Below are 25,858 nucleotides of genomic sequence, written 5' to 3'. Positions count from 1 at the left end.
GCCCTAGTTTGTATGTGAGAAAAAGCTGAAATGTTGACGCCATCACAGAATAACAACACAAAGCTTTGTATTTAAAGACAAAGATTTAAAACATGTATCACTTCTTACTTTACTTTCTACAAAATATCTATCTATATATTTATATATATTTACTTTTATCTATAATATGTAATTTAAATATAAATATTTTTTCACGGGTTCACAGCCGAGACCAGGTATTTTGGTTTCAAAAAGGTTGATGACCACTGATGTACAGTATATACCATGTGTATATCAATGTCTTTTTTCATATATTGGCTGATATATCGGTTATTGGCCGATATATCGGGTATCGGCTCTCTTTCAGCCTCCAATATTGGTAACGGCCCCACAAATCCTATGTCGGTCGGGCTCTAGTCCACATGTAATATTTGATTGTGGCAGGCTGCCACAAATACAGTACATGAATAACGCTGGAAGTCATTTTATGTCATTTAAAACATGTACTGTAATTAGTCACTTTTTAATACTACAACACTAATTAACTGTACCATGTTTTAAAATATTGCTAATTATAAATGAAAATAAAAAGTGATCCAGTTGAACAGTCATCTTTGAAGAATCTAAAAGAATAAACTAGAAACACGTTGTAGACGGCCAAAGTGTACTCCATGAGACAGCTTCTGGATTTTGTCATGAATTACCATTCACATGGATGAAAGCTTTATTATTACTCTACATACCGGGGAAGTGCAGAAGTTTGTAAATTACTTTAATCAAACCCTTCGACAGAAGATGTAAATTCATTTAAAAAAATTAAGGCGATCCCATGTTTGGCATGCATTTCTGACCCTGTGATTGCTTTAGGCTACCAATTTGTTGGAGATAAAATGTGTTGTACCGTCAATCGAGATGTTTCATTTTAGAAGATCAAAGCAATGGATTTACCTATTAAGTCAATGAGGCACATGATTATCATTCAAGCTTTTGAAAGGTTAATGAGTCCCCCCTCTCAACAACAGCACCTAACCACGTGTGCCATTACATGTTTGTAAACTAAAGGCTCTTTAAATTTAAAATTACACTACACAATTAAAGGCACTGACTATTGCGCTCTCACGCAAGCTTGCTGTGTTTCTTATCCCATGTGGGTGTATGCAGAAAGGTCTACCTCAGGTACAAGTGTCCCTTGTTGCTATAGAAACACCAGCGACGCACACATGATTACAAATCTTCTTGATGAAGTGGCCCTCTGTGCGTGTGGCATGCACCTGTTGCCATTTTAATGAAAATACAGTTCAACTGTACTGACATTGTACTAGAAAATCAAGTGACTTATGTTGGAAATGATAACTTCTTAAGAGTTCACGTCATCCAATGCAGCTGGGGATTGGAGAATGGGAGTATTATGTGCACGACCCTGACTTTGTTAACTCCTGTGTATGTGCAGATACACAGACAAGTCTCGACCCCATTCGATGCACCTCTCCGGCTGTAAATGTGTAGAATGTTTGCATTCAGGCAAAGATGTCCGCCGGCTGGAAAAAAAAAAGATAAAAGATTTGTCGCCTTGAGAAATAGCAGTGCGCTTGTTGGTACTTCTGTCTTTTTAAGGCCAAGCAATGTACAGCAGACAAATAAATGGGCCTTTAAACACTGACTGTCAATCCATCCAGGGCCACTACGCAAGCATGGCCTTCATTTGGAAGACAGAACATTTTTGTGTTTTTGTGGTTTTATTTTACAGCTAACTATATACTGTATAACAGTAATGTGGCCTTCTGAGCACAAATCATCTCCTTCACTATTTTGCTCCAATTTCGAGAGAGGACGTGCTTATCCGGGTGCTTTTAAAAGTTCCGGGTTTCCATGACTAGAAGGAAAAACCTTCCTTATGGACATGTTACTGCCTCTAACCCTCCCCTAACTAGATGAGCCCGCCCCCGTGAATATGCCCACAATTTCACGGGAGGATTGCTTTGTAAAATGCAGGTTTCGCTACACATCTTAAAATAAAGCTGGATCTCTGCCAAACATTGACAGACATGGGAACCAGGGTTTCCGCTACATGTAATGGGTCGCACCAAAAATGTTTCACTGCGCTTTATTTTGATAAGCATGCACCGGAATCGCCTGTCTGCCTTGCTGGCACTTGCACACGTGTGACCAGATACGCGACACGTCTTGTGTTGACTTTCACTTTTGTTTATTGTCGGGAGAATGAACAATAGCCGGTAAAATGTGTAGTCAATTAGCGACAGCTTGTCACATGCTAAACCTATTTATGTTTGCGTGTGTGAGCGCTCACATTTAAAGCTCGTTCAACCTTCTGGCATTCTTGTTTACACATTTTGCGTGGTTAGGTAGCTAGCTTGTTTTTGTCACACGAGTGGAGCTACAAGTGGCTATTATGTTCATCCATCATCAACTTTTTTTAGTGTCACCTAACAATCTTGTTCTCCCGTTATCATTGTAATACTCATGGCTTTTCTTCAAAACAATAGTTGTGTATCGAAGGTGTTCAACAGAAACATGTCGTTGTCCAGCTTCCTCTCCTCTTTATTGGCCAATTCCGTGATTGCGTCCGCAATTCCGTTAACGTGGAAATCATAGGGCACTAGAGAAGGAATTGCGGACTATAAAGACATCCCTTGGGGCATTATGATCACTTATTAACAGAAAATCACACGGAAGCTCCAAGAGGCTACAGAAATTAATCCATTCATGTGAACGAGACACGCTTTGATACGCACTGCCTGCATTGTTTGCTTGTTGCGGTGCGCTCACGTTGTATTCACAACTTGTTCACGGATATGTTTGAACATTTTAAAATGTTATTATGTTGGACAAGTGCAGAGTTACACTGTGTAAGTGAAGTACACATTTGCGCTTCTGTGGACAAATACAGCTCATTCGCATGAAAGCTACAGACAAGCACAAAACTGTGTTCTCAAAAATGGTGATTTGGCTTCTTTGATTTCTGAAGTAGCCTATTTACTCAGATGTCTGCTGCAAGTGCGAAATGTTTTGCAGAGTAATGTCATGTTTTTGTCCTGTATATCTCCCGATAGCGCTTCAGTAACCAAGGTCTGTCCAATATCCAGAAACAAGCTCAACCAAAGCATTCAGTGACACATTCAACAAGATGAGTACTGATGAGCACCACTTATCATGACCACATTATGAGTCCATCACCAATGGCAGTGCACAATGGGTCCTGATACATTGTGATTGTATTGTCGTGTGGCATGGCCAGCTGCTCCCCCTCACGCCGCCGCATCTCCGCGACCACCTGTCCCATAACTCTGTTGCCTCACTTGCAGCGTGTCAGTGCTGCTTCTATTCTCGGCGGCCGCTATCGCGTCGTGTTTAGCCAGCGTGTTGACACAAAAGTACGGCTTGAGGTGACGGATTATTACGAGTTTCCTGTTGAATGTTTACTTCCTGTTTCCAACTTCGCCTCATCCGTTTGTCTTTCGAGCTGATCAGCTCCTTGCCTTCCCTTCTGTTCTTACACCTGTGTCATGCGGTATCATTTCAGCTTGTTTCTGTTATTTTTTGTCAGTTGTCATCGTCACACCGAGTATTTTAAGCTACTATACATTACTTATATGCTGCTTAGTGGAAATGTGGCTTGCGGCTGTATTTTTTGTTATTTCCTGTGGAACCGGTCAAGTTTAATTTGACCAAACTTATCACGCATTTGCATTTGAAGCATAGTTTACATGGGAAACTCCCACAGGATGAAGTCATTAGCTATAACCGAAAAGATGACCAGCCCCCGTTGTTGGTGAGTATAGTCGGGTTTGAACGCTTAATTGAGCACCTCGAAGTTTGCTAGATTAAGCCTAGCTTCTACTACGTTGTATATGAAACTATACCCCACATGCTTAAAAGAAGTAGATGTGTCCATTTTTCTCATACTTACTGTTGCTGATTATTGTTCGGATTAAAATCACCCGATCAAGCTTTTTCTAACGTTCAACACAAAAAAATAAGCAATAAATGTATAACTGATTTGTGCGAATATCAGATTGATATCGCTCTTGGCCGAAACGTAAGGCTGCAATATCAAACGCCCCTTATTCCCGAGCCTTGAGATAGTGTAAACAAGAGCAACACAGATAGTGTAAACAAGAACAACACAAGGGTCATGAGCATTTGAAGATCTCATGAACTAATGCCAAACGTTACAGAAACACTTGTCAAATGAATGTATTCTGTGAAAACAAGAGCAACAGATGGCAGATTTAAAGTGAATCCCCATATCTCCAAGATCACAGCAGGACTGATTTATTCATGATACACCGTGTGGGATTTATTTCCAGTGTGTCAGTTCTTCAGCCTCACAGGCATGTGTCTGTGCAGGATGAATGCAGTGTTGTCTTCACAGCTGCACGGGCACAGCTTTAGGCTGAGTGGAGGGTCCAATTTAAACCTCCTCCATTAAGCACGCCTGCACAGCTCTGCAGTAAACATTTTAAAGTGTACAGGCAGGGCAGAGCGGGTCCAAGCAATAACAAATGTCAAAAGACTTACATGTTAATTGAAACTACATATCACCAGTCCTTTAAGAACCTTGCAGCGCTGTACAGTCACTTTTATTAATGATTTGCAGGCTGGCCCTTTATCGATTCATTTTTTTAACATCCCCAATTTCCGTATATTACACCAATCTGTCAAAATGAGCTTGCACTTATAAATAAACAATTCCACAGCTAATAAACTTTATTTAAATTGTGAAATTAGTTCCGTCTTGACAACATTCAGTGGGTGTGTGCGTTTGGCAATGCTTTGCCTAACCTGACCTCTGGAGCCCAGTGCTACAATGTGCACATGTTAAAACGCATAGCTGCAGGCAGCAGTAAAGTGGCGCAACAGGTGTCAGGCGCTGCTGCGACACAGACCGTAGGTAGTCAGGAGGTCTTTTAATTAAATTGATGATAATCCACAATGGAACCAGAGTGGCGGAATTAATCAAGGTGTTTATACATTTATAAATGAATGTGATTAGCACTTTTGTCTCAGGGCCTCTCGGGGCCAGACGTTTCTGTGTTCAATTCTCGGCTCAGGCCTCTCGAGTTTGCAAGTCCTCCCCGTGCTTCCGTGGGTTTTCTGCAGGAACTCCGGTTTCCTCCCACAGTTAAAAAAACATGCATATTGGAGACTCTAAATTAGAGATCGACCGATATGGGTTTTTCAGAACTGATACCATTATTAGTAGTTAAGGAGGCAGATAATCGCTATTTGAAGCAGATATTCATTTGCAGTAAGATTGTAAACATTGGCGTAATACCTATGGACAATTCAGAGTCGCCAATTAACCTAACATGCATGTTTTTGGAATGTGGGAGGAAACCGGAGTACCCGGAGAAAACCCATGCACGGGGAGAACATGCAAACTCCACACAGAAATGCCCAACGGAGATTACCGTGCGGCTAATTTATATAAATTTTTTAAAAATTATTTTATGTTTGTAAAACTAAAAAGTGTTTTGTGTGAACATTTTTGTGGCATAACTGTATTAGTTAGCAAAGAACTGCAACAAATGATGATGTCAGACAGGTCAGCTCCTGTTTCCATGTATTAGCAAGCTGCTAACAAGGACCTTTTGTGATAAAAATACAGATAAAGAACACAGTAGGCCTCACACAACAAGGCATACGCTATTTTGTATGTAAATAAATGACGGAAACGTAAATGTACGCAAACAGAGGCAAAATTTTGCCTTACATTTTTTACGTTAACCAAAAAACACGCTAACTGGGGTTCAACTGTATACAAATGGCTGGTGTGTTGTTGCATTTCAGTGCACATTAAAATGCTTTCAATGTGTTACAGTGACCCATAGTATTTTGAGTTAGTCACCTGACTTACTAGTGACTTTCACTCCCTGCTTTAAATTTAGTCCTTGGCTCGCTGCTATTATTAGGAAAGGTATGACTCTTTGTGTTTGCCAGGAGATACGTGTATTGCTGTTGCAGCCCTGCAACGTCACTTCTTGCCTCACACTCAAGTTTACCACGAGAACTTTGTGTGCAGCCTCATTTACATAAGCCCCTCATCATCCCTCACCCTAATGCAATAGTTGATGTGTGTGCGTGCTGGTGAAAAATGGCCTCGGACGCATAATGTGGATTGAGAATAGGTTGGAGCTATGCTGTTTATCCATTTTCTATTTTTCCACATTGTACAATCACATCAGGCAGATAATACTGCTCATGCACCACCAATAAATACTACTAATTTCAGCAGCTAATGTGTTTCTTCAACATTCAATGCTCTTTAATACTTGTACCCGTCTGTGGACTCTAATGTGTCTTTCTCCTGATATTTCAATGCTAAATACTAAACTTCATAATGCTGTTTGTTTATATTGTCATTTTCTGACATATTGGCTGAAACAAGTGATTTGTAAAGGCATTGATCTCTTACATAAGCCATTTTCAGGCCATGAAAAAAAATAGTATTTTGTTACTGTATTATTATATTATTTTATTATTTGTTATTCTTTATTATTAAATATGCACTGCAGTTGTTCAAAACGTGTCCTTGCTTTAAAATATATCAAGACAGACATGAAACTGTAGTTGCATATCATGCAGTCATGCGAGATAGTCTCTGCTCGTTGCACGCTCTCTAACAACCACTTGCTAGCTGTTCGCCGTGCATCAAAAAGCAGAGGATCAAATAACCCCAAAACACTATTAAAATTAATCATTTCATAGCGTGGAGACAAATTGTACTGTATTAATTACTGGTTGTTCCCTCCATAAGATGTGACCTGCCGCCCACAGTCTAATTCAGGGATTAAAGTGATACCAATGCTGCAGGGCAACCGATACATTATTACAGAGCAAAATGGGATGTGACTGACATGATGTGATGGTTACCAACTGGCAGAAATAGGTGGTGAGGTGTAACATTGGCTACGTTTACATGGAACGCTTTTTTTCATCACGCTGGAGCAGTGGGAATAAAAGCACTAACGAAAGCTTTCAAAGGAGTCTAACCAGCATCTGGTTAATTACAGGGGAAGCTGCACAGCGTTTGAAAATTCAGATATGTGAAGACGAACGAGTGAGAGCAAATAAACAAATGCAAGTAAATGATGCTGACTTCAGCACAATGAGTCACCCGATGTTATTGACGCACACCCCGTCGTTTCCCCTAATGTCTCATCCTTAGACATCTGGCCTATCAGTGTGTCTCGCTCCATCTGCTTTGTTTGTGTGTGCGTGTGTGTGGGTGTGGGGGGTCACACGCTACAATAAGGGGAGAAGGACTCTCATTAGTTAGATATATATCAGGGGGCATCTCCATATGCGCGCACACATTATAAATAAAAACAAAACAGCCCTTACAAGGTGCACTGATGTCCCCTGCTGTCGTGCAACATGCAACATGAGTCATACAATCAGCATGACCACAACAATACAGAGTAAATGCATTACATGCTGAGGCCTTTCAGTAGATACATTCAATTGAAATGACCCTATTTTGTACTTAAATGCATGTGAAGACTGATTAGTAAAAACAGCCTTCAGCTGACTAAGTATGTACCAATTCCTTTGTGAAGAGCCTCTTTAACACGGCTTGGATTCGTGACTCTCTTGAATCGTGACGTGCAGTCAAAGCCATGTGTTGCATAGCCAAGAGTCATGACTCAACATGAGTCAAAGGGAAAATGCATGGAAAAACCCTTTATGTGCTTTTATTTACCTTACTTATCATCATTTACTCATTGAGACTTACTTAGAAACCCATTAAAATCATCAATGAATTTATGTTTGCATCATATGATCATCACTCCCCTTTGGTTGCATTATGATCACCTATTTTGGTGTGTCAGCAGGATTACGCAAAAATGCAATGGCCATCAACGAGAAAAATCAATCAAGCTTTTTATTTTTTGATTATTTTTATATCTGTATGTATGGAGTTATGTCTTGTGAGGTTTTGGCATGGTTTTAACTCCTTATGAATGTTCTGAACTCCCGCTTCCTCACAGCGTCATATGCAGCAGAGTAATGTAGCTGAACTTCCAATATTTGATGTCATTAGGTTCCTCTTTAGACAGCAAACTAGGACTTTGGGCTGAATCAGCAGCGCCACTGCTGGTTGAAGCAAGTAGTACACTTCACTTTGCATGGATTGCTTCAAAATAGGTGCATTTTTATACCTTTTGCCTTTACAGTCTACTCCACACGTGTCAAACTCGTGCCATGGAGGGCCGAGACACTGCAGGTTTTCTCTCAAATTGAAGGTGATCATTAAAATCACCTGCTTTAGTGACGAGCCTGATCCAGCAAATGGAGCTGCGCCTACAGGGATCGATGGAAAAACTTAAGGTAATAATGATTTTTCAATGTCAGACTGTGTAGAATTGTTTGCGCTCGACTGTGTGCACCGTCCTACTTCCTGAAGACACGCAGTACTTCGAAGTGTTTAAAGCAAATTTTACACAAGTCGCTGACAGCTCAATAATAGGCCTTGTGACAATCACACACATGGCAGTGGCGGCTTTCAGTTGGTCTGAGAACAGCTGTGTGTCTACCACCTCCATTTGAGTGAAGCTTAGAGGCCTTAAAGTCAAGATGTGATCAAGTAGTGTAGTGGTAATGATAAACATGAATCTCTGAAAAACCACTTAAGGCTTTAAAACAGGACCATCAAGCAAGATTAGGATCAATAGACTTCAGGACAGGCTGCTTGGTTTCCAAAGTATGGATGAGTTCAATTTCAAACTGCTGCTAATGTAAAGACAATAAAAAAGGTCTGCAGTAAATGGGCTCACAAACGGTAAGATACAATTGAAAGGTCTACGAACCGCTATGGCAACACATTTATTTATAGGTGCCCCTGACTCCATGAGGTGGAAGGTCACGTCATTCTGTAAACTTTAAAGCACCGGCTAAAACCTTTACGACGACGGTGTGCTCAATAAAAAACTTGAAGGGGAACATCTGGCGTTCACTTTCAGGTGACAGTGAAATGCATCATCATCGGGGCACTTATCATGGATACAAGAAAATCAAGCATGTGGAAGAAAAGAACTAACACCCTAAACATTTTTCTACCATATCTTGCCGACTTAACTCAAACTACGGCTTTTGTACAATTGATCTCTCTTGGAAACCATTGTTTTGCTCCTGAAAAAGGCGCTAACAGTTTCACTGGAGACCTTGTTTGTGTATATTGGATACTTCCTGTACCCTCATTTCTTATAGTCTATGAGGGTACCTTCAAGGACTTTTATACCCTTGTTAAGTCATTCAATACGAAAGACGTATTTATATGTATTTATAGTCCTGAACACCCGATCCCAACAACATATTTATACGTCTTTCGCGTTTTTTTGTGCAAAAAGAGATGATGCAACTCTCCACTAATGCATTAACACTTCAGAGCACTGTTAAGCCATAAAAACGGCCACAGGGTGGCAGAGGTGCATTTGACAAGAAATTTTAACACATGTGTACACACATAGTTCAGTTCCAAATGTGAAAATTGTAGTTCATGTTGTTATATTGGCAAAATTGTAATTTTTAGGGATGTCCAATACTGGCTTTTTTGCCGATAACTGATATGCCGATATTGTCAAACTTGCTGCAGGTTCCAATTCCGATATCAACCGATACCGTTACCGCTAACATCACACATCTTTTTCTTCAGTAAAATTGTTGTAAAGTAACAATACTATTAAATGAGTACAGTTGTTTTGTTGGCTACTTCACCCATGTCAGAGTAGATAATTCATGTATTACAAATTTTATATCAAAATACATTTGTGTTTCTTGTGCATTGAGTTGTTATTTTTGGAAAGATTTCATTTAATTTTAGTTAATGGTTATTGTTTAAAATACATGAATTTGCTGAATATTATTAATTGTCAACTTTCATGTTCTCATTTTATATTCTTATTTTATTGCATTAAAACCATATATATATATATATATATATATATATATATATACATATATATATATATATATATATATATATATATATATATATATATGTATATATATACATACATACTAATATACATACTAATACATCACCCACTTATTATCAGGAAAGATATTCAAGATCATTTTTCCCCAAGTTTAGATCTGATGTGTTTTCGAAGTGTTCCTTTAATTTTTTTGAGCTGTGTATATATATATATAGGCACACACACACACTCTGTGTATGGTTCACACTGTATATACAGCAAGTTCAGCAGTGTTGCAAATTTGCGACCTTGCCGCTAAAAGCTTTGTATCGACTTTTATTGTAGGCAAAAAAACGATACCGATGTTGGCCGATATCACGTTTTTGTGCCAGTATCGACTGGATGATTATCGGTGGCCGAGAATATCAGACATCCCTAGTTATTTTGATATAAAACCCCTTTTATAGTTGTATAGATATCTGAGTCGTCACAAAATCAAAAAGTATTTGTGTCAAAGTGAAAGTTATGCTTGAATTGTACGTTTTCCACAACAAGCTGGTTTTGTCTTTTTTCAATTCGAGAACTGATATCTTCCTGAAACTTACCTATGTTCTATTGATTGCGAAAAAAAAATGCAAAAAGGTAGAAACAAACGTTTTTTCAGATCAAAGACAGGAGTCTAATCTTGCTTTTGGTAGGTTCCATGTTTATATAGCTGTACAACACAATATTCTGTGTGCCTTGAAAGATCACTCAAAATCGTCTAAAATGGCCGGTAATGAAGCGGTTGTCTTTTGAAAAATGGCTGGGATTGAATGAGTTAAAAACATGTTCAATAGTGTTTCTCACCTTTTTAGCCAAAAGCTTAAACTTGCAACTTTCTTTGTCTCCATTTTGGGTTATTTTGCAGCCGTGATTAAAAGAAAAGCAGAGACTTGAGGTGAGAAATAACACGAAGGTGGTATCCGCTAGTGCTGTGCGATATAGACAAAAATATATATATCCAGATAACGATATCTATAAATTAGGGCTGTCAGTTGATTAAAATATTTAATTGTGATTAATCACATTTTGTCCATAGTTAACTCAATCGCATTAAATCGCAGATGAAATACGTTTTTATCTATAATAAATAGGATGTAAGTCTCTGTGGTAAATGATTCGATATGCAACTACAACTACATCAAAATTTAAGTTATATTTTACTCAAAAAAGAATATACAATTACAAATCCCAGTTTTTGCATGTTTAATGCGAGCAGCGTTTTGTCCCACTTTGACAGTCCTGAACGCACCTTCGAAGTTTGTCCCACGCTGCACAGTCCTACTATACTGTCTTTCACCTGACATTTGGTTTCAAAGGCTGATACTATGTGGGAATGCATTACAGTAAGATTTGATTACCTTATTGAGTACAAATGTGCATATTTGTTTGGTACACAACCTCTTTGAAAAGCCAAATCCAGGCTCGTACTGGTGGATGGTGGGTTCAAAAATAATATATAGTTAGAAATCCCCCAGTTTATGAATGCTTAATATGAGCGGCGGTTTGTCCCATTTTGTTTGACCGTCCTTGAACACATCTTCTCCCGTTCTCACACGCTGCACAAATTGATACTCTATTCATCCACAAAAGGAATTCACACAGATGGACTGCTATACTGTATTTTCGCCCTTTTTCTTTCACTTCATATTTGCTCCCAAATGCTGATATTATGTGATGCATAAAAGGTAAGATTTGATTACCTTATTAAATGCTTATGTGCATATTTATGGGAAAAAAAGTCCAGGATGTAACTGTATTCATTTCGTGTTTTTAATTTGATGTTGTTCCTGTCAGAGTTTTACACAATACACAATAAATAAGATAAATTAGATTGCAATAATGCAGTGGTCCCCAACCCCCGGTGGGTCATTTGGTACCGGGCCGCACAGAAAGAAAAAATAACTCCCAGTATTCCTTTTTTGATGTTTTATTTTGAAAAGTGGCCGGATTCTCTGTTACATCCGTCTCACTTGACGCATGTTTATTATGCGTGTGCTAACTTTCTTTCGCCGCACGGATAGACTACTACTGTATTTTTACCATTTTTCTTTCACCTGATACTTGGTCTCAAATGCTGATACTATGTGGGAATGCATAAAGGTAAGTTTTGATGACTTATTGAGTGCTAATGTGCACATTTGTCTGAAGTTAATTCATGCTAGCGCACTGCCTTTTACCACGCACGTCAAACAGCGATGTAATAATCTCTCTGGAACTTGAACTGGTGGATGGTGGGTCGGCATTCATTTTGTGCTTTTAATTTGATGTTATTCATGTCTTAGTTTTACACAATACATAATAAAGAAGATAAATTAGATCGCTATAATGTATGACCCTACCCCCCCTGGTCCGCGGGAGATTTGTGGGAACACAAGCCGGTCCATGGGTCAAAAAAGGTTGGGGACCACTCCTATAATTTACGTATCTTTTACTGATGTGTTGATGACTAGCTAGTGCACTGATAATTCTAGTTAATGCTAGTGCTGCTAGCGCTGAAATGACAGAAGAGCCAACATAGCTGTCCTCGGCTATGCCTGCCGTTAACTTGCAGCTTGTATCAAAATTGTAGCTCGCAGTTCTGGGCAAAAAAAAAATAATCAGCCCAGAGACGGCTCGCTTCTAAAAAAACACTTGTTAGTTGGGACACTTGTATGCCGTGCCACTGTATAAATGTCAATTTCAAAAAAATACCGGCAGTGCCTCAGTACCTTTCCGCTTCTCTCTGGCAAGTCGACGACGTAGTCCGTGACATTTCCAACCACGGCGATGGTAGATACAAATAACTTTGATCTCATGTGTAAAAAAAAAAAAGTGCCGTTAAAGGAAACTTGAAATAACTTTGACAGCCCTACTATAAATGAATGCTAATTTTCTCTTATCTTCCTTTTACATATAAAAATACACTTTACAATGCCATAGTCCCTCTTTTTGTTATTACTTTTTGTCTCCTTACTAGACAAAAAAAAACACCCAGAAGCCCTTCTTTCCAACTGTGTTTATAAGGCCATGTTTACACGTGAATTTACAGATGACTCCTGTAAATTCACAGATGTCTGCAGGATTGCTTGTCATAGACCAGAGGTCGGCAACCCACGGCTCCGGAGCATTCAGCCACCTTGTTGCGGCTCCCTCTGCCGAGCACGGTGATTTTTTTTTACATCAAAGTGGAGAAACATTTTCCAAGCTTTTGAGGTATCCGACTCTAGACTGCGTTCTGACTGGATTGGATGAGCAAGAGAAGGGGAGGTAGGTAAGCGTGTGCAGTCAGGTGAGGGACCTTTGAAGCAAGTAACTGTGCAGTGAAATGAAACGAGAGCGCAGCTCAGAGCCTGTGACACGCTAATCACCGAGGTGATGAGAGACAGGTAGTGTGCTGCAGGAGCTGACTGTGCACTGACTGCTTGTGACTGCTTTGGGGCGGGGTGGACATCTCAGCAGCGACCGCAGAACAACACCTGCTTTCACTTTTAAGCCTCCAAATACCAAAAAAGTCTCCACCGACGCCAGGAGAAGTCCCTACATTTGTCAGTAGTCACTTTTGACAAAAAAAGTCCCCGAGAGGGTTGTGAAAGTCGCCAGATTCGGTGAGAAAGTCGTCAAGTTGGCAACACTGGGCTGCACATGAGATCGTAAGGAGGGGGAAGCCGTTCACAAATGGAGAATACATGGAAAATCATTCCTAAAAATATCAGCGCATCTATTATCCAGATTCAAAAATAAACAGGAAGTTATTCCGAAAATGAAAGAATGCCTCTCTGCAAAGATAGTCAAGGACAGGACCAATAGTGGCAACAAACATCACAAGTAGGCAAATGAATGACATTATTTCAGCTCAGGCGTAAACCGTATCGAGCAGACAGCACTGATTGAATTTAAGTTGGCTACGTTTTGTTTTAATTTTACACAAATACGGGAACCGCTCAAAAAGGCTTACAGGTGATTTTCAGAGAAGGCATACATATACACACTGCCCTTGTGTTAGTTGCATTTTCTTGTTATAATAGGTAAAATTTTAAAAATTATAAATTTTTATTGGAAGAGGCAAAATGGCTCTTTTGAGGGTACAAGTTGCGCGACCCCCGTCATAGACTGTGCCTTTGAACGACTCTTTCAGGCTCGTTCGGTGTGTGTATTTGTTTTTTTTCATCATTTGGTTTTGAGGTAACGTTAGTACTTTAATATCTGTGGCTCATTGTGTGCGCCTTTAAGGGGCGGTGCCTGTTGAGTGACGTGTCTGATGTCAGCGAGCTAGAGTAAGCAGTCAGGCTGTGTTGGCTCAGTTTCTAGGAAGTTGGGAGTAGGAAGTTGGAGTGTGAATGACTGTTGCGAGTTGTGGCCGACAGCAGCTCTTGTGTGAATGTTATTCTACACAATTTTCCACTTGTAAATAATTAATAAAATGAAGAAAGTGCATTGCGTAAGTCTGTCCTTAACCACAAGCAGGGGCATCACAGTACTTTAACAGTCTATGTACTGTTCTTCATGTTTTGCAGATTACCATGGTTTGTTCAGTGTCTGACTTTTAAAATCCAAACCAAAGTCTGAAAACAATAGAGTTTCTCTTCCCTCATTTTGGCACCACTTCTTCGGGTTTTGTTGGTTTAGCTTCCATCTACCGCTAAAGCAGTTGCATTGCTGCAGTTACATTAGTCGAGCTAACCACAGGTCAGACATTAAAATTATGATATAAACAACAGAATAATGTATATCATATAGATACACAGTAGGGATGTCCTGATCCGATCTTCAGGATCGGGATTGGCTGCCAATCTGTTGTATTTTGGCAATCGAATAAAATCAGCTTCCGCCACGAGATTGGGCCCATCTGGTTGCCGTATAAAGTTCGAAAGTCTGGGCCACACTCTTTCACGTTGGATATTCGGCTCCGTAGCTACGGCGGTAGTTCCCTCTCACGACTGCTGTGTCATGGTGCGGGGAGCTCGCACGAGAAGTGCAGCTGTAACCGCTGGTTGTTTATACTAGGGACCGTCAATAAATTACTTTGTTTCAAAAAATGTCACATTCGAAATCACGCCACAAATTGATGTATAACCATGTCAAATGATTAGTCCTACCCTAAAAGTATTTTGCACTCCCATTTTTTCCAATTTTATCTTGTATTGGATGGACTTTTATTGGATTAGGGACCAGGCTCAGAGGTTTGTTACAAAAGCCAAACAATATTGTTGGTCATGCTGTGTAATAAAAAAGTACATTCAGCAATTTGGTTGCATTATTTTTAATACTTTGAAGAGCTATTTTCATAACCATATTCAATTCCACAAATTCATGTTTATAACAAAAGGTATTTAAAAAAAAAGATCACATCGGATCGGCAAGACTATAAAAAAAATCGGATCGTAAGCCAAATAATGTGGATCCCTACTATACAGTAGACATTTGTCGCACTATGATATATATCAGAATATTGCACAGCACTAGTGTCCGTGTAGATCTCGCTGCGAGTCGAGTCACGTCTTCAGTGAAGATAAAAGTAACCGTTAATTTGCATATATCCCTTCATTCAAAAGTTATATGCAACAACTGTAAAACTATAAAAATGTTTTAACATTTTTGACTTTCTGGAACGAATTATTAGGATTTACATTATTTCTTATGGGAAAAATTGATTTGGTTAGAGTATGTTTTGGTTAGAGTCAGACCTTCTGGATGGATTAATTGTCACGTCTTGTTCTTGGCATAGTGGCGATGACCCCAGTATGCAGAAAGCAGGCACTCGTTGCAGGAAAACTTATCTTTAATGATGGCTGCAGCGCAGCGGCAGGAACTTGATAAAGGACGCTTTGCAGTAGCGTGTCAGGCTTACACAGACACCGACACAAAGGAACGAACGAACCAAGGAACGAAATGAACGAAATGCAACAACACAGAAAGATCCACACACCTGAACTAAATAGGAACAACTCAAATTAGCAACAGGTGCAAGACAAAGAAGAAAGCAAAGCAGGCGGACACAAACCAGGCAAAACAGGAAGTACTACCAAAATAAGAGCATAGAACAGGAACTAAGGCATAAAAGTGTAAACACACTAAACTGTCACGCAGGCTAACACATAGATCGTGACAGTACCCCCTCCTCAAGGACGGATCCTAGACGTCCGAAAAAGTCCAGAGTCACAACAAAAGAAAAAAGGAGGGATGGGTGGTGGGAGGACCGGTGGTGGGTCAGCGGCACGACCCCTCCGGCGGACGGCCAGGATGGTGAGCCTGGCAGAGGAGTTGGGACCCATCCGGCAGTCGGCTAGAACGGCAGGTCCGGCGGAGTGAGTAGCGGAACCTCTCCGGAGGACGGCCAGGATGGTGAGCCTGGCAAAGGAGTTGGGACCCCTCCGGCGGTCGGCTAGAATGGCAGGTCCGGCGGAGTGAGTGGCGGAACCTCTCCGGAGGACGGCCAGGATGGTGAGCCTGGCGGAGCTGGCAGGAGAGCTGAGCAGTAGCTGGGACTTCAGCAGAGGACAACTGGCGCGTGGGAGATGCCAGAATGGGAACGAGAGTTGGGGCACGGTGGCGTGTTGGAGACGCTAGGACGGGAACTCCAGGCGAAGCCGGCTGACGTGTGGGAAACGCCAGGACAGGAACTGAAAGCGGAACATATGCAGGAGTCTCGTCCTCTGGAACTGAAGAAGGAGGAATAGGCGAAGCGGGCTGCTGTTCCTGGCTTGCTGCCACGAGCCCTGCAGCTTGACTTCCAGGTAGAGGACTAAGCAGTGTGTCCTGGCTTGCAGACGGAGGAGCAGCTAGCTGTGCGTCCTGGCTTGCGGACGGAGGAGCAGCTAGCTGTGCGTCCTGGCTTGCGGACGGAGGAGCAGCTAGCTGTGCGTCCTGGCTTGCGGACGGAGGAGCAGCTAGCTGTGCGTCCTGGCTTGCGGACGGAGGAGCAGCTAGCTGTGCGTCCTGGCTTGCGGACGGAGGAGCAGCTAGCTGTGCGTCCTGGCTTGCGGACGGAGGAGCAGCTAGCTGTGCGTCCTGGCTTGCGGACGGAGGAGCAGCTAGCTGTGCGTCCTGGCTTGCGGACGGAGGAGCAGCTAGCTGTGCGTCCTGGCTTGCGGACGGAGGAGCAGCTAGCTGTGCGTCCTGGCTTGCAGACGGAGGAGCAGCTAGCTGTGCGTCTTGGCTTGCAGACGGAGAAGCAGCTAGCTGTGCGTCTTGGCTTGCAGACGGAGGAGCAGCTAGCTGTGCGTCTTGGCTTGCAGACGGAGGAGCAGCTAGCTGTGCGTCTTGGCTTGCCGACGGAGGAGCAGCTAGCTGTGCGTCTTGGCTTGCCGACGGAGGAGCAGCTAGCTGTGCGTCCTGGCTTGCGGACGGAGGAGCAGCTAGCTGTGCGTCCTGGCTTGCGGACGGAGGAGCAGCTAGCTGTGCGTCCTGGCTTGCGGACGGAGGAGCAGCTAGCTGTGCGTCTTGGCTTGCAGACGGAGGAGCAGCTAGCTGTGCGTCTTGGCTTGCCGACGGAGGAGCAGCTAGCTGTGCGTCTTGGCTTGCCGACGGAGGAGCTAGCTGTGCGTCCAACTCACAGCTGCTAGTACTAGCCCCCCCTTCCGAAGGCGGATCCCAGACGCCGTTCACTGCCATCGGCGGAACCAGGGAAGGGAGGAGGGGGGCTTGGAGGTGGGTCAGGAGTTCCACCTGCTCTGACCTCCCGAACGGAACTGCAGGTGGCCTCAGGCGTGGTCTTGGAATGGGCTTGAAATGCCGCGGGGTGGGCACGGGGGGGTTATGAGGTTTGAGGCAGCCAGGTGTGGCTTCTGGGGGAGTCTGTGACCTCAAGCAACTCGGCACGGACACCGGGAGGGACTGAAGCTTGAAGCTGTGTGGTGTGGGCTCCAGCGGCGTCTGTGACTTCACACCGCGTGGAGTGGGCACAGGGTGAGTCTGACACTTTTTGAGCCGAGGTGCAGGGGTGGGAGGAGAACTGACCTCTTGACGTTGCCTGGGAAGCAACTTGGAAACAACGGAGGGCAGTTGGAGCTCGGCGCTTCGGGACGCGGGAATCTGAGGGAGACTGACCTCCTCTTGACGTTGCGTGGGAAGCGGAGAAACGGAGGAGGGGGGCAGCCAGAGCTCGTCGTGCTGACGCTGAGCGGGAACCGTAATGGGCTGAGCAATCAGCCGGCACTCAGAAACATTGCAAGGAGGGAATTGCACCTCTGCTTGGCGTGGTGAGGAGGAGTTGCGTGGCTTCACCCTTTTACGCCGTGAACCTCTCGCTGGAGCCGGTCCACACATGCCTTGGCGTCGCGGATGGTCAGATGTGTCTTTGGCGGGTCCCGGGTAAACCCACGCCATAGGAATAAGCGTGCCGTCCGGTCCCCACACCATGTCCTCCAGCTCCTCTGGAGAGAACTTTGTGCACTCCTCTTCCATAGCCTTTAGGATCTGCCAGGTCCAGAAATCGCTCTCTGCGAGGTCATCTTCTTCTGGTTGTTGCATTCTGTCACGTCTTGTTCTTGGCATAGTGGCGATGACCCCAGTATGCAGAAAGCAGGCACTCGTTGCAGGAAAACTTATCTTTAATGATGGCTGCAGCGCAGCGGCAGGAACTTGATAAAGGACGCTTTGCAGTAGCGTGTCAGGCTTACACAGACACCGACACAAAGGAACGAACGAACCAAGGAACGAAATGAACGAAATGCAACAACACAGAAAGATCCACACACCTGAACTAAATAGGAACAACTCAAATTAGCAACAGGTGCAAGACAAAGAAGAAAGCAAAGCAGGCGGACACAAACCAGGCAAAACAGGAAGTACTACCAAAATAAGAGCATAGAACAGGAACTAAGGCATAAAAGTGTAAACACACTAAACTGTCACGCAGGCTAACACATAGATCGTGACATTAATGATGCTAACCAAAGTTCCACTCTATAGTAAATATTAGGAACTTTTGGCGGTAAATATATGCCTCTAAAGCAAGGTTGTCCAAATTGTTTCCAGGGCCACATACAAAAAAACTGAAGGTTGTGGCAGCCACTTTGACGTCCTCCACATTATATTATTAAACATGCTATACCCGACCGCATATAGGTCAAAATATTCTAAGTAATTTTTTAAATCAAGAAAAATCAAGAAAAAACACCAGACATAATTTCTGTGATAGGTTACAATGCTTGGGAGTTTTTTTGCTGTTGAAACCACAGACGTAATACTAATGATGGCAAAGAAATGGAACATACGGTCATGTATTGAAATTGTAAAAATGACCACCCTGCAAAGTACAATATGGCTTAAGCCACTAGTCGTTTATGTTGCATCCAATTTATTTTGTTGTTGCGTTTTCGTTTTAACTGGGGTTGTAGTTTATCATATTAAAATGTAACGTCAAACGTCTACTGTTAAGATGGGTTTAATGATGGCCAACCTTGCATTAATTAATTGCTGTTTTTTCCAATATTTCCTACGTGAAAAACTGTCTGGAAGCCTAAGAGGTTCCACTGTGTAACACAGACATGTGCATGAGCGAAGACGTTAGGCATGGTTGCCATTAATCAAAGCAAGCAAGTGCATTCTTAAGCGAAGAGGGTAAAGGTACAAAGCACAAAATGCACACAAAACCAAAACGAACAATTATTAGACGCACTCTGAACCACATGATTCCTCTGCTGATGTTGTGCACAATCCATATATTAATCCCGAACCCAAACCAGAGGGAGCCCAAAGAGGGTAGCAGCTCCCCCTGGCTGCTGCTGCCGTCAATCTCCCAAACATCATTTAACACAGTATGAGGAGCATCCCTGACAACGTGAATAAACAAGTCAAACATGACTCCCTATAGCATGTACAGTAAAGCTTTGACTTACCTCCTCCACGGTGAGGGGCATGCAGATGCGGTACTCCTTCATCAACATAATCTTTATACACAAAATGCTGCTTGTTTTAAAAGCACAGTTCAGTCTCACAGCAGAGAAGCTTCAAGTGAGTGAGTAGAAATCATTAATTTAGTGGAATGCCACCCATAATGTGCACAAAATCCTTTCTTGCTGCAGGCAGCATCGACTACACCTGCTCACAAAGATGCTGCTGTAAAGTTCACAGACGGCACCTTCAATTAGTCCCTCACCACGGTCCTCTGTGGATAACGTCAGCTGGGGTTGGAAGTTTCACAAAAGAGCCGAAAAGAACGGAACAGTCGCCGAACTGAGCTTCGCCTCCTTGCACCCAAACACCGTGTTAAAGAACTCCTGTGCTCCTGTGAGTTGTGTCCACTCAGCTCCGTGCAGAGATGAAACAATGAAAGCGCAATCAAGCGTCAGTTTGTGACGATGTACGACGGGAAACACTGGGGTGTGACCGTCACAATAAAAGCACGGTGGCGAATTAAATAGTCGAATTACACGTGGAGTTGGGGTTGTCCAATGCGTATGGACATTAAACACACATACCAGTAGTTAAATAATCTGTCCTATATGTATATTAATGTGTGTATAGTGCACCGGAGTTTCGCCGTTAACGTTGAGAATGGTTTTAGTTTGCAATTGATGGCAGGAAGTCTTAATCATGTTTCTATTTCGTGGAAACTGCAGACAAGGCTTTATGACCTCAGTGATTTCGGTCACAAAAACAATTGTAAAAGCTGAAAATGAAAGCTAATTTAAAACAGATTATCTAATAATACATGATTGAATTGAAGCTTTTAAAACGAATTTCAACAAAATCGGGCTCGGATGTTACATCATTGAATATACTAAATGAAATGTTTAAAAAAAAAAAAGTGGCAGAGGACAAGTCCTTCATCCTGATATTCAGCCACAATTGACGATTAGCTCTATAAGTTCAGTAAGTAATACATATTTCATCCATTAAAATAACAAATCAAGGCTTCACCAAAAATGCAAAGCTGATACACTTACCTAAATGTACATTTTTCCTGATGGTCAGAGCTGAAAGGGTTTTATAATTGATCTAATGAATGAAAACAGTTAATTATAATTCCATAAAGTAAACTAGAAGAGCACTCGGAGAGCGCACATTTCCGCCAAGCGCCACAGTTCCCCCCATATTGCGATTTACATCATAATATGAGCCCTACATTTATTTTATCTACATATTCAGATTCCTTGACCATGAAAACATGCTATTAGCAATTGGATTCATGATGATATCGATGGTTGCACTTGTGGTTAGCATGTAGGCCACACAGTCAGGAGATCTGGAAGATTTGGGTTCAAATCTCTGTTTGGACATCTCCCTGTGTGTGCGTGGGTTTCTTCCCACATTCATGTTAGTTTAATTGGCAACATAGGTATGAATGTGAGTGTGAATGGGTGTTTGTTTATATGTGCCCTGGGATTGGCCGGTGACCAGCCCAGGGTGTACCCTGCCTCTCGCCCAAAATTAGCTGGGATAGGCTCCAGCACATCCGCGACCCTAGTGAGGACAAGCGGCATGAAAACGGATGGATGGATGATATCAATATTAGTTCAATAGTTATTCACAAAAATGGCATTTTCCATAATGTTGGTTTTCTTCTGGATCAAGCTCCATAGCTTTCGGAGATATAACAAGTCCATTGGCACACTTCAGATTTCACAGTGTCTTGGTGTTTGTTGCATGTTTATAGCTTTGGGTGTTGTCTTCCTACGATGAAAATTCCAAAGGTCCCCTATTTTTTTTCATATTCTGGATCTGGAATGATTCCATTACCTGGATCAGTCTTTCATATTTTGTAGAGACTGCTGGAAACCTGTCCTGTATTTTGTTTCCAAGTGCTCTGACCTTTTTATGTGGAGTTATATGCACAAATGGCAAAAATTGTCCTATCTCACAATGTAAATGAATCCTTAAAAAAAATTCCTGGACCCAGACGGTCGATCACCCCCAAAATGTAATCAGTTCTTACATATCCAATTTCTGACAATTCCTGAAAGTTCCATCCAAATCCATTCAAAACTTTTCAAGTTATTTTGAATACCAAAAAACAAACAGATAAACAGATAAATGTGGCAAAAAAATAAACTCCTTGGCAGAGGTGAATATATATATTTAGCGACACAAACAAAGCTGTATTTTGAATGTGTACAATTATGTGTCTGTCTTCAGGGAGCTAACTACATACTACTTACTAATTACTAGAACAATGTTAATATATTAATGCAAGCTATTTGATGCATGCACACATATACATTATTATTAATGAGTTGCATTTGATCAAGTGTGTCCAAAGTGAGGACCGTGGACCATTTTCAGCCCCCAGCTCTTTTTTATTGGTCCTCTGCATAGTCAATAAAATAAAATTAATTCATTATTAATTTTGGTGTGTAATCTACATCTGTCGTCACAGCTGCCAGGGGGCAGACTGACGGAAACGTGGCTGCCAATTCACGCCTTTGGCCTCTCTGACCACCACCAAACATTCATTCACATTCATACACCAGTGTGTCCAAGGACACAACAGTGGCTGGGTGGAAGAAGCGGAGATCCAACCACAAACCACCAACCTTCTGGTTTCTGAACGAGCTGCTCTTCCTCCTAAGCTACTGCCGCCCATATCATCATTCATTTATTCATTATGATCGATATTACACTAATTTGCTTTGTCAGCGATGACACAAAAGCTAAGATGTTGCTGTTTTGTTTAGATACCTTAGCATATATTGACCTAAAGTTGGACCTACATTCATTTTTTTTTGTATGCGGCCCTCGGTGTAAACATTTTGGACAACCCTGTCCCATCATCACCAACAAAAAGTACCGTATAGCTGAGAACAATTGCATGCAATTCTGCTTTAGAATGACAGATGTCAGTAGAGAGCCTTTGTTGCACAGACAGAAAGACCACTTCACATTCACACACCAACCCTAATAGCAAATAAAGTTAAAGAAATACCATATAATTCTCTTTTTTGCCACCTGTTATCTTTACAACACGTCCCGGATATGAGTGTAAATATAAGTGGCTTCATTTCTAGTCTCAAACAGTACAAAACCAGATGATCTGCCGAGGTCAAATCACTACGTGTCAACAAACAGTGGACAATAAGACCACTCCAACACTGGACTTTGTGTTCCAGTGGACTTTGTGTTCTGCTTCCCTTGGCCTTTCCACTCAATTAAAGCTGCATCTTGTCCACAACAAACAGTTGCTAAGCTACCCGTGCAGCCAATGGCGTGTGGCACTCACTCAGTCCTCCTCGCGAATGTGAATCCAATCTTCAATCTTTTGTAGCCTGTTAGTGTCCGCACAAGAAGCTCATTAAGCTTTCATTTGTGCCACAGTTACATATACAGTAACACTACAATCAGATCATGTGGATGTACGCTCAAGAGGATCATTAAGAGTGGAGATGTTGCGCCCTGAGCAGTTATGGACCAATGGATGAGTTTTTTCTTACTAAAGGTGCACATGTTTGAATCCGCTGTGGTGCCTTTGAGCGTCCAACTTCAAGCACTGAAATGATGTCAATCTCTCCAATGTGCCTCAAAATATGTATTAATTTGTTTTTATGGGTTTTTGATACATTGTAGGCTGCTATGAATGCTCTTGTGGTGTTATTTATGTAAACCGCAAAGAGGACTTGCCATTAATTAGAAGCAGGCAATAATTGGAGAAAGGCTATTATTTCTGAAACTTGAAAACTCATTATGTAGCCGTCCCTCGCCACTTTGCGGTTTGAATATTGTGGCTTCACTCTCTCACAGTTAAAAAAATATATATATACATATATATATATATATATATATTTTATATATATATATATATATATATATATATATATATATATATATATATATATTTTTAAATATATATATACATATATATATATATATATATATATAAATATATATATATTTTATATATATATATATATATATATATATTTTTTTTTTTTTTAAGTGATTATAAAGTAATTATAATAAATAAAACATTATTAAAAAAATAAGCATTTAAAGCATAAAAATGTGTAAATGAAGCAAAATACAAATATAAGGCATTCAGAAGATGCATTCAAAGAGGCTCCGGAGCGACTTAAAGTCCGGAAAATACAGTAAATATTTTTAATCAAACGAGAAAAACTGAGTCAAAAATGTGCATTAAATTTGCAAGGTGATATGATTATATCATACGTTGAAACCTTGGTTAGCGTCCACCCCAGTTAGCGACTTTTTCGGTTTACACCAAAATTTTGCCTCGGTATACGTACATTTTCCGGTTAACATACAATATGACGTGCGTCTTGTCGTGTTATTGGTACACTGCGTGAGTCCAACTCTGTTTGTAACATATCTTTATCAGAAAACGTAGCCTGTTAGCAAGCTAACAAAACAGAACTCGGAACTGAAAGTCATTGTGCCCCAGCTTCGTCGCCCGTCTTTGATCTAATCAGCGGTTGATGCTGTAGTTCGTTAGCAACTAACACAATTATGCCACAGGTCTGTTGCTTTTCGTATTGACCTCTGCCGCAAAATAATGTAATAGTGACAATAATAATAGCGAGAACACTGTAATTACGCAATCCGTACTGGAAACGTGATGGGTTCTGCACATGCGAGAAACCTACGTCACTTCCTGGTCAATAATCATACTTCACATATATAATATATTGGGGGGTTATTTTATTGGTGACAATTATTAAAAGACTTTGTTACCATGTTAGCATGAGGATGTTTCTATCGTCTTTATTCACCAAGAATTAGCGACGTAAAAACTTACGCATTGCATGTAGAGCAGACTTCAGACAGACATCATATCCGGTTACGTATAACATGATATAACATGAATAAATACAGTAAAACACATAAAATGCAGTTATATTTGAACGTAAACAATCATAAGAGTGCAATGATGAATTAATCGAAAGGATCTAAAGGTTTTTTTTCTAAACGGAGAAATACCATCCATCTAAACATATCTTGCGAGCAAATGCTTTTGTCTGTATTTTTTCAGTGGCGAAAAAAACGTGTTGTCATTTCTCAAATGTTAATGCTCCATGTTTAGTAGAACTCTTTTATATTTACGCTCTGTACCTGCCGTAAAACAGATCGATGGGATTGCGTCATGAAAAACGCGACTGAATTCAAGAAATACCTCATAGCAAAACACAAAGGTGTCATCAGTATGGATCTCTCTTCTCCTCCCTCGCTGCTCGTCACTGCTGTCTTTGTCAACATCAACAATCAGGTTTGTTATGGCAAAAATGTATTTGGTGTGATTCAAAACTTCTGGAACCGATTAACGACGCTTACCGAGGTTTCACTGTATTGTGACATAAAGCAAATAAATTTGATGTACAGTGTTCCCTCGCTACATCGCTGATTTTTTTTAAGCGCAATTTTACATATTTTTATTTAACAGTGTATGAACACGCATTGTGTTTTGTGTCTTTGTGGTGAATTAGAGCAATTTGTCTGTGCTCTGTTGTATGTGTCTATTATTGTATTTACTACTGCTACCAGTAGAGGGTGTTGTACTCGTGACAGTTGAAGACAGTGCAGCTCTTAGTATATGTTTGTTTACGCCTGAACATTACGCATATTAGGAACCCACAGTAGACAATAGCCAGCTAAATATACAGCCACAACAGTCCTTATTGGCTAAGGGAGAACCCACCCATTGTGTTCTGCGTCCTGATTGGCTGTAGACCATTGTCAATTAATCCCCTTCGTACCGTTTCCTGTTGTGTTCAATAGCCGCCAGCAAACTAGCTAGATGTGTGAGCTGCTTGCTAACCGCCAATAAACAATAGAAGAAAAAGAAGCTAACCGGCTAAATGAATCGAGGAGGAGGGCGATGGGAGCAGCAATATGATTTAACAAGGATACAGAAACGCTACAACTGAATGCCAGGACGAAGCAGAGAAGTGAATACGCGTGAGTCACTTAATAATTTCTTGTGTCCAACCTAGAAGATCGAAAATAAAAATTCAAACAAAATGCCTGCC

This window comes from Dunckerocampus dactyliophorus, chromosome 18 (assembly GCF_027744805.1).
Source record: "Dunckerocampus dactyliophorus isolate RoL2022-P2 chromosome 18, RoL_Ddac_1.1, whole genome shotgun sequence".
Lineage (NCBI taxonomy): Eukaryota > Metazoa > Chordata > Actinopteri > Syngnathiformes > Syngnathidae > Dunckerocampus > Dunckerocampus dactyliophorus.
Note: the sequence above shows the minus strand (reverse complement) of the source record.